A 12,937-nucleotide genomic window follows, 5' to 3' on the forward strand; every position below is an offset into this window, starting at 1 on the left:
TACATTGTTGGTGGGATTATAAATTAGGACAACCATGCACATATTTATACATAAATTAGTAAAACCATTTATATATACACACATATATAATATATATATGTGTGTGTGTGTATATATATATATATATATGTATATATATATATACATATATATATATATATTACATATACTATATATATACATACAGGAGGATTGCAAGTTTAAGGTCAGATTCAGCAACTTAGCAAGACCCTGTTTCAAAATTTAAAAAAATATAAAAAAACCACTGGCGGTCTGGTCTGTAGGTAGAATGCCTCTGGGTTCAATCCCCAGTACTCTCCCTAAAATACTGATGAGTGGAATGTTATTTTAAGAGGGTATTGATAAGGTGGCCTATCAAATGTGTGGTGGTGGTTCAAAGGCCAAGGGCCAACGTACCTTTGCAGGGGCAACATGGCCTTCTTGAAGTAAGGGGGCTGTGGCTATCCTGGCAGGCCTCCCGATTATCCCGTGGATTCCCTGTGGGCTTCCTTGACAGACTCTGTGGCAGCGTCTTAAAGATACAAGGCATGAGTGTATTTTATTTCTGTCTACTAGCAGTTATTTGTCTTTAGGGGGAGAATGTCTTATAGACTGAAGGCAAGACTATTATTTATTATTATTTTATTGTTAGTATTGATGTATATCAGAGTTATCATTGTTCTTTGGTTAATACCATTATTTTATTTTTTTTCATATTTATTTTTAATTGGTGCACTGTATTCATACATAATAGTGGGATACATACTTTTGTAGACATACATGCACACATCGCCCAGTCAGCTCCCACCCGATCCCCACCCCGTTCTCTCCCTATCCCCCCCTCCTATGCTTGGCTTAGTAGTTGACATCTAGTATTATAGCAATTTATCAAAAATTAAAAATGATAATCTCACATAACAGTTTCATTTGTCTGATACCAAGCTTTTGATGACTTAAAGATAACATTTCAATATTTCTTTTTGCTTTCTTTCTTACCAGAGAATCTATTTTTTTCTATTTTTTAGGTGAAACTATCATATATTTATATATTTATTTTTCAGAAAAAAAAATCTATCCTAATATGGAATATGGACTCTAGGTACCCACATCGATCTTGAAAAAGAACAAAGCTAGAAGATGTATATTTTCTGATTTCAAACCATATAAAGCTACAATAATTGAAACAGTGTAGTACTATTCTAAAGGCAGATATATAAACCATTGGAGTTAAATAAAAGCCTAGAGCTAAATTCTTCCCTATATTGTCAAGTTATTTTTGACAAGGTTTCCACGAACATTTGGTGGTGGAAATAATAATCTTTTAACTAAATTTTGTTGAAACATAATAATTACATGGAAAAGAATAAAATTGGACCCTTACCTAATCCCATATACAAGTATTAACTCAAAATAGATAAAAGACCTAAATATAAATCTTAAGACTATAAACTTTTAGGAGAAAATCTGGGTCATAAAACCTCACGACATTGAAATTGGCAGTGATTTCTTGGTTATGATTTCAATGGCACAGGCAACAGAAGAGTATACAAACTCCCTAAAAAATAAAAAAACATATTGTATATCCAAAGACAATGTAAACAGAGTTAAGAGTTACTAATAGAATGGGATAAAATATTTCCAAATGCTATATCTGAAGGTATATTAATATTCCAACTAGAAATCCTAAAAATTAACAACAATAAAGGCAAACAATACCCTTTAGAGATAGGTAACAGACTAACATAAATAATGAATCTCCACAGATAACCAATCTTAGTTGTCTGTTGGATGGAAAATCTTGTTTCTCTGGTTCTGGTGTGTGTTACCTATTTCTTCTTTGTAGTTAATCTCTTTGAGTATTTTCTCTAGTGCTGGTTTTGAAGACATAAATTCCTTCAGTTTCTGTTTGTCATGGAAGCTTCTTATTTCTCCATCTAATTTGATAGAAAGTTTTGCTGGGTAGGAAATTTTTGGCTGGAAGTTGTTTTCTTTCAAAATTGGGAATATGTTACTCCAAGCCCTTCTGGCTCTCATGACTTGGTTTGGGAAGTCTGGAGTGATTCTAATTGGTTTGCCTCTGAATGTCACTTGGCCCTTTGCTTTTGTTGTCTTTAAGATTCTCTGCTTGGCTTCCACATTGGTCATTTTGACAATTATGTGGCGTGGGGATCCTCTTCTCCGATCCTGTCTAAAGGGAGTTCTATACGTTTCCTGGACCTGCGTATCGACCTCTTGCTCTATGTTTGGAAAATTTTCTGCTATTACTTCCTTGAAGAGATTGTTGATCCCTTTAGTTTCACTTTCTTTTCCCTCCTCTATTCCAATTATTCTTAGGTTAGCTCTCTTAAAATGGGCCCATATTTCTTCAATATCAGATTCAGAGCACCTTAAGTGAAGTCATAGTGACCCAAGGGAAGAACCCAGAGAAGGCACAAACTTCCGAAATCATGGGAAAGAGGAATAATACTGGAGCAATTAATGCTCACAACCCCACAACATCAGAACCCGATAAAACAGAAAATCAGAGATTTCTAGAAGATCAAATCAGGAAAATAACTGTAGAAATAATAGAGGTGCTTCGAAAAGAACTCAGAGAGAGCCAAAAAGAGATAAAGGATGCAATTAATGAAGTAAAGGCCTCAATTCAAAGCACAAACAACCGATTAGAACACATGGAGAACAGAATCTCGCTCTTAGAAGATGATCATTCCAAAAATGAACGCATAGTTTCTAATCTAGGAAAAAATATCCGACAGCAGGTTAATACCATTATTAATGGTGATGATAGTCTGGTTTATAGAAGAGATACTAGCACAAGGGTTACACGATGGGCTGCAGGTAGCAGAGCAAGCAGGACCTGGGTTCCGGGACTCCACACCTCTGGGGGGAGCCAGGCCTGTGACGCCACCACCCTGGAGCCGGCTTCACAACTGCACTTCCCAGCATCCGGCAGCGCTGCAGCACATGTTGAGATCAAAGAGCCTTGAAGAAAGTAACGAAGGCGCTATTGGTCTCAGGGAAGAGCACTTGGCTGGGAGCAGGCTGGAACGATTGGGATCCTAGGATGCAGGTTCAGCTGAATCTCAAACACAGAAAAATGTTTCCTGACAAAAATCCTGGCAAGGCTATTTCTGAAGAGGAAAGTGGGCCCCTTCTTCTAGGTTTAGGGTTAGGTCAGTCTAGGACAATCCAGATATTAGGTGCCAGTGAGCACCCTGGGATCCGGGCCCTGGTTGTTACAGCCGTGGACCCTCAGCGGATCCTGTCTCACCGCGGTGCTGGGGGACACACTTGAGGAGGCACTGGGTATGATCACCCAGGGACCACAGAGCACATGTTGAACATTCCTACGTATCCCTCCACCTCAGTTTGGAGCCCATTGCCCTGCTCTTTGGCTCTGGCCCCCATCTTTTTAATGATTATTTGACTTATCTTTTTATTTAACCCTAGAAAAAAACACTGGCCAGGCAGGGGTCCCCTCTTACCACATCTCCCTGCCCATGTAGAAGAATTATAAAAAAGAGACCTCCCCCTGCCCCAGACTTTCCAACTCTTTCTTCTTCTTGCTCTTCTCCCTCTTTCTTTCATTGGTTCTTTGTGGACATAAGGTGCCATCTTTGGGGTGGAGCCCAGCACTCTCTGAATTGGAGGTAACAGAGTAGGTATTTAAAATAAGACTTGCCTAGCAAAGTCTTGATTTCACTTATTTTTTTTTTCTTGACATAATTTTAGTTCTTGTAAGTAGAAATCATGAGCTCCCAGAAGTCTATAGAAGAACCTGTCTCAGCAACCCCTTTTGCCAAGGGTAAAAGTTACAGTGGTGCCCAGCGTACTTCAAGGGCAAATTAAGATAGTAGCTTTTTCTGGAATGAGCAATATTTATCACAAGAAAGTCCAAACCTTGGTTAGTGTTCAAGCAGAGAATGGACGTGTGTGTCAGAACAGTATATGAGCTGGCATGGGTCGTGCTGCCATGTTGAAGTATGGAGCTCGGCTTTGGGTGGGCTTCCCTGAATCCGCAGACTCTCTAGAGTAGGCTTGCTGTATTTAGCAAGTAAAAATGCAGGATGCTCAGTGAAATCCAAACTTCAGATAAATAATGGATTGCAAAAATATGTTTATTTCAAATTATTGCATTTATACAATTATAGCACTTACACTAAATAGACATCATTTTTACCTGAAATTATAATATAATTGGATGTTCTATAATTTATCTGACAACCCCAGATTCATCTGGAACAAGTCCAAGATCAAAAGGCAGGTCACTTACTGATGTCAAGGGAGGAGACTTACCAGTAGAGGACAGATGATTTGAGGATGACTATCGATATTTGCAAAGCTTTTTCATCCATGTAAAAGAGATGGAGAAATCATAGATATGATGCAGGCCTCTAAATGTTCCTGTTCTTTATTCCTTTTAAACTGGGATTTAATAGATCTCTCTTTCTCTCTTGATAAGACATCTTAGAGATGTTGAGATAAGTGTGACTCATACTTAGAAGTTATAAAAAGAACAACCTTTTGCAAAGGAACAGCTTATATTAAAGAGATAAACACTATGATGACCTCGAGTTGGGGAATAGGAGTGCTTTTGATGGTAGGACATAACAGAAGCTGAGACCCTGGTGAGACACTAAAATACCCATAGTTTCCAAATTTAAGGACATTACAGTTTCCACATCGCCCCGCCCTCCGCAGAAATAGGTGTTCCAGAGCACATGGAAATGGAAGTTATATGTAGACAATTATGATCCTCAGTTCTGTATCCGTAATTACGACCACCACACATTTTTATTTTAAGGGATAATAAATGTGGTTCCCGACATTGTTTTATACGACAGATTATATCATTGAGGCAGAATTGCATAAGAGTTCGTTTTCTCTTGCAAAAGTATTAGTGAACATTAATTATACCTGTTTCTTTGCGTTTTCCTTTGTGCAGCCCCTAGGTGTGTGTGTGTGTGTGTGTGTGTGTGTGTGTGTGTGTGTGTGTGTGTGCCTGGGCTCTTGATGGGTTAGCTAATTTGCAGGCGCACTGCCTGATGCACTAGGATCTTATCTTTTTGACATCAGGCTGTTTACCCTTTCCTTTGAGCAGCAGGTGTTGAGAAGGGATGTCCTCTTGGCTCCCCTGTGGCCTCGGGCGGGCGAGCCGGAAGCTTCCATTTGCTGACTCAGCTGTCCGAGAGAGCAAGCAGGTAAGGAAAGAAAGTACAGCTCTAGCTCGAGAGGGAAGGCTGGAAATTTGTTCATCCTCAGGATTCACCCTGCTCCTCACCTGAGTTCTTAGCGCAGTGCTAAAGCAGCATGTCCTGCTCTCTGGAACTGAATGTATCTGCCTCTTTCTCTTATTCCTATGAGAAGCACATCCTAGCCATAATGAATTTATCTTTTTTTAGGTTCATATTTGAACCCAATTTTTAAACGGGAAATGCATGACTTTTATATTAGTCTTTAGTCCTCAGGGTTTTTTTTTTTTTTTTTTCCTTTTTTGGTATTGAGATACACCCCTAGTTCTTTTTTTGTGTGTGTGTGAAATACTGGGGATAGAACCCTGAGGCATTCTACTTCCAAGCTACACCCCCAGCCCTACTTTTTATTCTATTTGAAACAGTGTCTCACTGAGTTGCAAAGGGCTTCACTAAGTAGTAGCTGAGGCTCCTCTCAAACCCGGATCCTCCTGTCTCAGCTTCCCAAATGCTGGGATTACAAGGGTGTGCCACCATGCCCAGCCCTCCCAGTTCTTCTTTATTGTTTCTTTTCTTTTGGAAAAAAACAAAACAAAAAAACAAAAAGGTGTCTTGCTAAGCTGCTGAGAGTGTTGCAGAGGCTGTCTTCAACCTGTGCTCCTCCTGTCTCACCTGCCCAAGTATAGGGATTATAGGTGTGTGCCGCTAAACCTGGCTAGTGCTTAGTTTCCTGTGCATTCATTTTATTTTTTTATTTATGCTTTTTTTTTCTTTCTTTCTTTCTTTTTTTTTTTTAGTGGTACTGGGGTTCCTGGAAGCCCTTCAACCTCCGGGCTCCACTCCCAGACCTATTTTTACATTTTTATTTGGAAACAGGGTCTCCTAAGCCAGCGCGCGCGGCTGGCTTCGAACCTGCGCGATCCTCCTGTCTCTGCCTCCCAAGCGCGGGGATTACAAGCGTGCGCCACCACGCCTGGCCTGTGCATTCATTTTAAACACATTTAATGAGCCCTGAAGCCTGTAGCGTGCTATTGGGAAACATCAAGCTGCCAGAGACAAAGGGCTCACCTCTGAGGAGTCACAATGCGCGTGCGGGTCTACTGTCCAGCAGGCGAGTTCTGAGAGCAGGGATAGCAGGGAGGTGGGGCCCTAACTGGTGACAGGGGTCTCAGGGGACACGTGCTCACCCCCTAGACTAATAGGCTCACATAGTTATGCATACTCCTGCAAGTTGTCTCATGGGGACCCCAGAGAGGCTAGCCAAACGTCTAAGTCGATCCCATCCAGGCTAGTCCTTTACTTAAGCACATGTTTATATTTTTGAGGACATGTGACTTAAAAGAGATAAATGTAGATAAAACACATTTCCAAATAACAGCCTAACTGGAGCTGGCTGTAGAGGGGGCTCCAGTCCCATGCTGCTTACCACACTTACCATGTAGCTGAGGATACATCTCCTAGCACCATGGCGAGCTCAGGAGAATCCTGGCAGATGAGGGCTAGAACGGGGCTGAGCAGGACCCTCAACCACCTCACGGGTCTGCCTGAGAGGATTAGAAGCCAGGGGCCATGTTGTCAAGGAAAGCCATTTGAGCACAGACACTCTGCGTATCTGCTGGGCAGGGATTCATCTCCTATTGATACTTCAATATCAATAAAGACAAAATACTGGAGAATCCAATAAAACATGGAAGATTGGTGATATCTGCTAACTAAAGGGACTCAGAGCTTGGCACTTGGGTTGGACTTAAGTTGTGGGGACAGCCTTCCAGAAACACTTTGAAGCCAGCCTCCGTGAAAGCAGCAGAAAGCCCAGTGAAGACAACAAAGGTGGTTCTCATAGAAAATGTGCTGGAATGTGGAAACCAGGGGAAAGGTTTCCATGCAGCTGTCAGGACAACGTGGACTTGGTTTGTCTCCTAGGCTTTCGACTTTAAAGGTGGGAGAAGGGGCGGAGATGTCCCAAGACTGTAAGAGCACATGCGGCTTTGACCTTGAAGTGTTTCCTCCAAGTGGACAGACTGAGAAATTGGGTCATTTGGGGAGGAGGCTGACATTGAGGAATGACCTTCAGGAAAAACAAGATTTCCTTGTACCTGCATAGTAAAAAGGAATTATTGAATTTCTATTATTTCTTTCCAGTTTGCTTTAAACTTTATTTTTTTCCATTATCATATTTCCCACTCAAATGTTTTTCCTATCTTTAACTACACAGAATCCTAACAATTTCTCTAGTTTGGGTTGATTGTTTATGTTTTTCAAAGGAAATTCTGAAGAAGAAAGCCGGGAAACATTCGTAACCATTTCATCCGATCTCATGTGTGTGTGCTTAAGGCACAGATGCAGCTTATAAGAAACTCTTTTAATTTCAATAAAACAATTGAAATATTCAAGTTTTGGAATGAGCAGTTGAATTTTGTACTTGTCAATCAAATTTAGAATATTCGCGAGATTCACTACAAAACTAAGACTGTTGATAATTTAGATATGTATTAATTACTTACCTCTCCAACTGATCTGACTACAAAATTGGAAAATCATAAGGTAACTGACTAGATGATTTTAATCGGCTGATTGAACATAAACCACTGAAGAGCTACCTGACTGTGTTAATGACTGAGCAGTAATTTGTGTGTGGGGGTTCTTGCTTTTCTAAATTACAAACAGAAAAATACCCTGTGCAAATTATAAGTTATAGGTTACAAATACACTTAGATCATTATTTTGAAAGAGATATCTGAGACTTTGGAAAGCTTATCTTTTGATTTTTTATATACCTATGATATAAAGAGCATAAACCCAAACCAAAAAGTGATTTATCTATGTCCTCTAAAGGTAAGCTAAGATATAAAGTTTAAAAGCCATACAGAAGTCTCTCTGCAAAAATATTTGGCTAACGCAAAATTTAAAAAAAATGTTTTACACTTCTCTTTATTTTGATCATTCTTGACATAAGAATAATATAATCACTTAAAAAAATCAGTGAGATTGGAAGAGGCCTGAACAACCATGAACAATATTCTTCCATATTTTTCAAATGATAAAAACGAAAGCTCAAAAAGGTTAAGAAAATGAATCAAATTTAGACTGTTAATCACGGAAAACCCTGCCACGTAAAAGTCTCTTAACTAACTCCATGGCATGCGTAATAACATTTAAACTCCTTACCTTAGCATCTAACAACCTGACATAATCTGCCTGTTCCTTGTTCTTTTGGTGGCCTAATCTCCGTCAAAAGCTTCCACCTCTCATCTTTGCTTCAACCACACTAATTTATTCAGTTGCTCGGATATGTGGCGCGTTGTGCTTTGCATACATAATGGTATGTATGCAAAGGCCACGCCAGCTCCCGATTCTCTCAGCTGATGGCTGCTCCTCCGTCCCTCTGATAAGCTCCGACTGCTGAAAGGACTTCTCTGGCCAGCTCTTGGTTTCTGTGACACTTTCTTATACATCCATCATGAACTTAGCACACTCTCAAGAGCCCATCAGACCACAGCTCTCTGAGCACAGGAGTTATGACTTCCTCGAGAATCTGTGTAACAGTTTGGGTAACCACAAGGCATTAATGGTGACAATAACCTTTAACACAATTGAGTGCTTACACTGGGCATGCGTGCTCCAATTGCATTGTGGGTCTGAACTCATTCTTAGGCACGATGCAGGGCCTGAGACACTCAGTAGGTAGTTACTGGTTCTTGGCATTGGCAAACCTCCTTAGTACTAAATTGGTACTAGGTGCTGGCCCAGTAATTCCCAGCCCAGAGATTTTGATAGATTCTTCTTTTGTTTGATATTCAGACAGAAGTCCAGGTGAAAGACACTCTGCTAATCCTTTTCTTCTAGATGATAAAATTCACAAGTTGTACAGAGAGTGAGACCCCCCTCAATCTTTCTGATGTGGAAACGGCCTTACTGCTATGGATAATTTGGTTGAGCAAACTCAGAAACTCGGGAAGAGGGTTTTCTTTGTTGTAACATTTTTGGTTCATTACAGGAGTTTTCTGTTCAGAAACCGAAACCATTTAATGCCTGTCCAGACTAATGCAGTTAGCTCACTAGCTTATTTCAGTTTCTTCGGATTTGTACGGCTTGATGGATAGGTAAAATGTACCAAATTCAACCTTTCTTCTGGCCTCACTCCCCCCATATTTCAGTAAGTTATGTATTTGCAGCACCAGGGCAGGTGTATAAGGAAAGGTCACAAGGTCACAGCTCCAAAACAAGGTTTGTCCGACCTCACGCCTGGACTCTTGACCCAAATACTCACTGTCATCCTCTCGTTACGCGTTTAGCTAATAAAGTAGAACACACAGAACTGTGTGGATAAAAACCAACATACAGCTAACATTTCATTCAAATTCCAATGCGGTTAAAAAGGATGTGCTCATGTTGGAAAGAAAGTTTCTGAATTTTGCTGACCTGTGATAGATCCAGGATTATCAGCACATGGGGCTCACGGGGGTGACCCCCAATGGTCCAGGCAATGCGCAGAACTTTGGTTTTTTATGCCTGTGTTAAAAGGATGCACCTGAGACTTTTATTTGATGGCCAAAGGGGTCCCTGTCTCAAGTGATTAAGAATCACGCCTGCCAAGTATTTTTAGCTGCTCAGAGAGCAAAGCTCCACAATATGGGCTGGGAGTATTTGTTTCAAAGGAAAAATTGAGTGAGTGAAGTAAAGTGTGTACTCAGGTGGCCCTTCTCAGGCCAACGGGCAGGAGCACTGCCTGTGGTATTTATACTGCAAACACATTAGTTATTTCTCTTTCTCTCCTGAATTTTGGAGGTTAAGAATAAAATGATCTACTCCAGGCGTGGTGGCACATGCTTGTAATCCCCACGCTTGGGAGGCAGAGACAGGAGGATCATACTGGTTCTAAGCCAGCTTAAGAGACCCTGTTTCCAAATAAAAAAACATATGAAATAGGTCTGGGAGTGTAGCCTGGAGGTAGGAGGGTTTCCAGGAACCCCAGTACCACCAAAAATAAATAAATAAAATGATCTAATGAAATCATTTGATGAAATAAACATTCTTAAAAAATTGAGTGAAAAGATTTCCATTATACATTGGGATCTACCAAAAACCGTAATGTAGAAAGTCTCGAGTAGGCTTGAATGGTATAGTGACACGAAAGGAAGCTTGTCATTAAAGAGTCCGAGGTGGTGGTAGAAATCGGGCTGGAAGTTAAGACTTCGACATTGACCGTGGTCACCACTGGGATGATCCATCCAGAATCAGGATGTTTATAAAGCTCTTATTTTGATGCTTCAGATAAACACATCTATTCTTGTGTTAACTCCCTTAAATTTTTCTTTCTTCTTTTTAGGGCTAAAGACATGAATTTCATAAAGCAATGTTGATGCAAACACTGGGCTCAGCTTTCAAGGTAAGAGAGTTGAGAAATTCATATCTGTGTATGTATCAAAGTGATGATTTATATAACCTGTAATGTATATTGTTCTAGCATCTCATGATCACAGTTGTCTACAAAGTATTTTGTTAGATAGGAAATTATTTTTATTCATGTTGCTAAAGTATAAAGCAAATTATTGATTTTTCTTACTCTATATAAAAAGAATAATTCCATACTTGCAAAGATGTGAATTAATCTGTCTGTGGTCTTTTCCTAAGAGTTTACCATTAAGATTTCTGAACAACCTTACATTCAGTCTGTATTTTTTTAAAGAAATTTTATTAGGTTTGTGATTTTGTTACCTTTCATACACATCTTTTCCTTAGAAAAATGTTTAACATTTGGATGAGGTTTGCCATTGTTGTTACTATTGAAATAATGTTTAAAAATATCTCACTAATTCAGGAAACTGTTAATACAAACACCAGTTAACTGATATTTTAGTTCATTACTACATTAAAAAGAAGGCAGGCACTGTAAAAGAAGTGACCAATAGTGAGCTGGGCTAAGCAATCTTAAAGCCGGCTCCTTGCTTTATGAGTTTAGACTTTTATCATTGAAAAATATATAGATCACTATGTTTCCTACTGTCTAGAGCACTGATTTAAGTGTAGTGTTAAGATTTTTATCTGATTAAGCAACGAGAGTTGCTTATTGATAACTTTCCAGTGAATACTTTATGTTAACAAATTACCCCCAAAGCCATCTCTGAGACTTTTAAGTAGCATTATAATCTCTTCCCGGGACTGGGCTTGTTCAAAGACAGTTTGTCAAATACAGTTAACACAGGGAGAAAATTAGACTAACTCACATTCTTTATTCCTTTCTCAGTACTTTGACTGATATGTTCCTTCAAGGTTTTTCAGGCAAATATACATGGACTCCCTGGTTTGTCTAGTAGAATCCGTCCCCTTAAATTTGTTTGCATTTCAGTCCTCTTAAGCCTTCCCAGACTGTTTCTGGTGTATTTATCATAACTCAGGTTGCTTATAATATTGAAAGACCAGGCCTTGGTATGATACATTGAGAATTAATTATTTTTCCAACAATTACTTATTTGCTTTATGTTAGTTTTTCCTAAACCTGCTAAAAAGTTAATGAGCTTTCAACTCCGGGCTGAGAGATTGACCCTATTTTTAGTGATGATTTTAAAACACTTCTTTCGTCTCCACAAGGTGACCTTGGTGATGCTGCTGCATTTGTTCATTATCATGTTTTATACAGCAACTCTCTCTATTGATTTGTCTCTGGCCTTTGATTTAATGAATCACAACGTATTGCTATTTGACTGTCCCTCAATTTGGCAAAGTTTAACGATAGTGGAATGGTTCTCAGGCCACATTAGTGAATAAACCCCAGTCATTTGTTTAATGGTGTTGAATCTGAGGTGAAAATGTTACATTCAGAGTTACCTTAGGAGCTAATTACGGGGCTTTTTGCTTTTCCCATTTTTATTAATGACCTGCCAACATCGTATAGTTCACGAAATGCTCTAAACGTGTACGTGGTGACGGGGCGACCTCGGCCCCAGGGAGAGCTCAAGTGAAGAGCAAGGCAGCGTGTCTGTGAATCCGGGATTTGTTGAGTGAGGCTCACAACACACAGATTTTACCCCCAAATATACTGGCTCACAAATTCTTAAATCACATGGAGCCATTCTGATGGATTTTATATTGGCCTGCTTCATAAATAGAAGCGCACAGCTATCTGAAAAAGATGATGGACCACGAATATATTGTGTACAGTCCTACACCCATATCATGCGCAAGGTCATTTAAGTTGGTAAAAAAATGTAATGTATCAGAAGTATTCTATTTCTCACAAAATAATTAAATATATATAATTCTTTATGTACATTTCTCTGAATACACATGTTGAAGGATACTTTCTCCAGAATTTTCTTTTATTAAATTTAGTAAATTATCAAGTAGAAAAATTATTTTCCATAGTAACAGAGGACTTTCTTTGGGTCTAGCTTGTGAATTACCATTGTGTATTCACTCACAGGATGAAACATACATAAACCCTGAATGTCCCCTGTAGATAGTCCATAGTTTTGGGCATAATTTCATTTCACAGAACTCTTCCTGTCCTGCTTATCTTGTAGAGGGGCAGAGCCCTGGGACACATTGAGTATAGTATGATTCCCTGCACTGCCCTTGGACCAGAGAAATTGAGCTTGGAACAAGAAATACAAACCCATGTGGGGTGGGCACCCTTCATGGCTGGGCTTTCAGTGTGTTGTGGGTTCAGCAAAGCCCAGGCCTTGGCTTCAGAAGGCTCATAGCACACTTCCTTTGTCCGTAGTAACTGTGTGATAGAGGTAGAT

The sequence above is a fragment of the Muscardinus avellanarius genome (assembly GCF_963383645.1).
Source record: "Muscardinus avellanarius genome assembly, chromosome: 11".
Classification (NCBI taxonomy): Eukaryota; Metazoa; Chordata; class Mammalia; order Rodentia; family Gliridae; genus Muscardinus; species Muscardinus avellanarius.